Source organism: Lampetra fluviatilis, chromosome 28, assembly GCF_964198595.1.
Source record: "Lampetra fluviatilis chromosome 28, kcLamFluv1.1, whole genome shotgun sequence".
Taxonomy (NCBI): Eukaryota; Metazoa; Chordata; class Hyperoartia; order Petromyzontiformes; family Petromyzontidae; genus Lampetra; species Lampetra fluviatilis.
The window spans coordinates 11,246,177-11,248,676 of record NC_136302.1 but is presented as its reverse complement, the minus strand read 5'-3'; the positions used below and the strand labels follow the sequence as shown (position 1 = coordinate 11,248,676).

General features: G+C 56.8%; 1 protein-coding gene across 1 annotated transcript in view; it reads left to right on the top strand.

Moving 5' to 3' along the window:
• The window catches only part of EEF1AKMT4 (EEF1A lysine methyltransferase 4), a 47,157-nt gene that overhangs the window by 17,561 nt on the left and 27,096 nt on the right, over nucleotides 1-2,500 (top strand). The gene's annotated exons all lie outside the window — the stretch shown is intronic.

The following is a 2,500-nucleotide window of genomic DNA, read 5'->3' as shown; positions in this document are numbered from 1 at the left end:
GGTGGTTGGGGGGCTGGCTGGGTGGGTGGCTGGCGAGGTGGGTGGGGGGCTGGCGAGGTGGGTGGGTGGCTGGCTAGGTGGATGGGTGGCTGGCTAGGTAGTTGGGGGGCTGGCTAGGTGGGTGGGTGGCTGGCGAGGTGGGTGGGGGGCTAGCGAGGTGGGTGGGTGGCTGGCTAGATGGGTGGGTGGGTGGCTGGCTAGGTAGTTGGGGGGCTGGCTAGATGGGTGGGTGACTGGCTATGTGGGTGGGGGGCTGGCTAGGTGGTTGGGTGGCTGGCGAGGTGGGTGGGTGGGATGATGAGTCTAAATGATGAATGAGGCTGAGACAAAGGGGACCCCCCCCCCACCCTCTGCCGGGCGGTTCCGTCAGTGGCCGCACGATTTCGGCAGTGTCGCTAGGAACTACCACCACTCATTTCGACGGACCAAAGACAAAGCTCCCCCGTATAGCCTTAACAGACCGTTGGGGCAAGTCCTGTTAGCGAGCATTGTATGCGCGGCACACGAGGAGGTGGGTGGCCAGCACCACGCCCTGCCCCCTTTGTCTCCCCAGTGGCGATGTTTACGCACCGTACCCAAGGTACTCGTTTAAGGCTGAGTCGACTTAGGGGAGGCCCAGGACCGGTGAGCGGGAATCGAATTCGGGTCGCCGGGTTTGCAGCACGGCGGCACTAACCGCTGCGCCACCGCTCACCCACACACACCCACCGTACTACCCCTCCACACACCCACACACACCCACGCATACCGCACCACCCCTCCACACACCCACACACACCCACCGCACCACCCCTCCACACACCCACACACACCCACGGACACCCACACACATCCACACACACACAAACCCACGCACACCCACACACACCGTACCACCCCTCCACACACCCACGCACACCCACCCACACACGCACACACACGCACACCCCCACACACACACCCCCACACACACACGCACACCGCTCCACCCGTGCAGACACTCTGCGCGTTTGGACAGCGCGATAATGAGATCCACACAGCACGGGGGGCGGGGGGGGGAGACCGGGGGGAGGGGCAGATACAGCAAACACACGTGTACACACACGTGTACACACGCGCACGTGGACACACACGCACGTGGACACATACGCACACACGCACGCACACACACACGTGTACACACACACACGTACACACACACGCACACACACACGTGTGTACACACACACCGACACGTTATACACGTGTATATACAAAGACAAAGATTCCCCTACAGCCTCAGCAGACTGTTGGGGCAAGTGCTTTTCGCGAGCACCTATGATGGCCGGCACGCGTACAAACGTACGTCCACGTGTGCATATTTACATGCAAAGACAACGATCCTCACGGATGTAGATGTGATAGTGTATGTGGGGAGTGGTGGCGCAGTGGTTAGCGCGCTGCGATATGAACCCTGCGACCCACGTTCGATTCCTGCTCACGGTCAACACCAGTGACGATTATCTGAACCGGTCCTGGGCCTCCCCCTAGGTCGACTCAGCCTCAAATGAGTACCTGGTGCGGTGTGTAAACATCGCCACTGGGGAGACAAGTGGCCGGGCGTGGTGCCGGCCACCCACCCCCTCATGCGCCTAGGTGCTCGCAAACAGCACTTGCCCCAACAAATTGTTACGGCTATACGGGGGATCTTTGTCTTTGTTCGTGTGTGTACACATAAGCGGAGATCTGAGAAGTCTGTGGGGGAGCCAGTCGCCTTTGTTATTCCTTGTTTATGTTTATTTTCACAGGCGACTTAATTAATCCACACTCGGTGCTCTCCCAACCGCCACCGTTGACAAGGTGCCACAAAGACAAAAGTAAAAGTCTGCCCCCCCCCCCCCTCCGTATAGCACTCAACAGGCTGCTGGGGCAAGTGCTAGATTTGAAGCTTTCGTGACTGCAAGGATTCGTACTCTTCGGTTTTTTTCGGTAAAGTCACGTAGGTAAAAATAAATAATGAATAATAAAAAATCATATCACATTTTTTTTCTATTTTTTTTGTATTTATTTTTTCCTACGTGACTTTACCGAAAAAAACCTAAGAGTATGGGGCAAGTGCTGTTAGCTGTTACCTGTTAAGGCCGTACACAGGCCGTACGCTGAACAGGCTGCCGGGGCAAGTGCTGTTAGCGAGTAGCCTGTTAAGGCCGTCGTACGCAACCACAGCCTCCCCCCTTTGTGCGCCATTGTGGCCTTGACAATAACAGCGGTTGTGAGTGGTGTGTAGGGTCCACATGTTTACATTTGCAGCATCGTTCGTGCAACCTGCATCCCTCGCAATCTCTCAGGATCGACAGGAACGATTTGACGGCAGCAGCTCCACGGCGAGCCTGCCGGCGTGACCAACAATTGCCCAAGATCTGCAGTCCCTTGATACACGAAGATATTTTCGGCCAATTAATGAGTTTATACATGACCGGTGCTTGCTAACATACAGCGCTTGCCCGCTCACAGTCTCGATACCGTGTATAGCATTCCATGC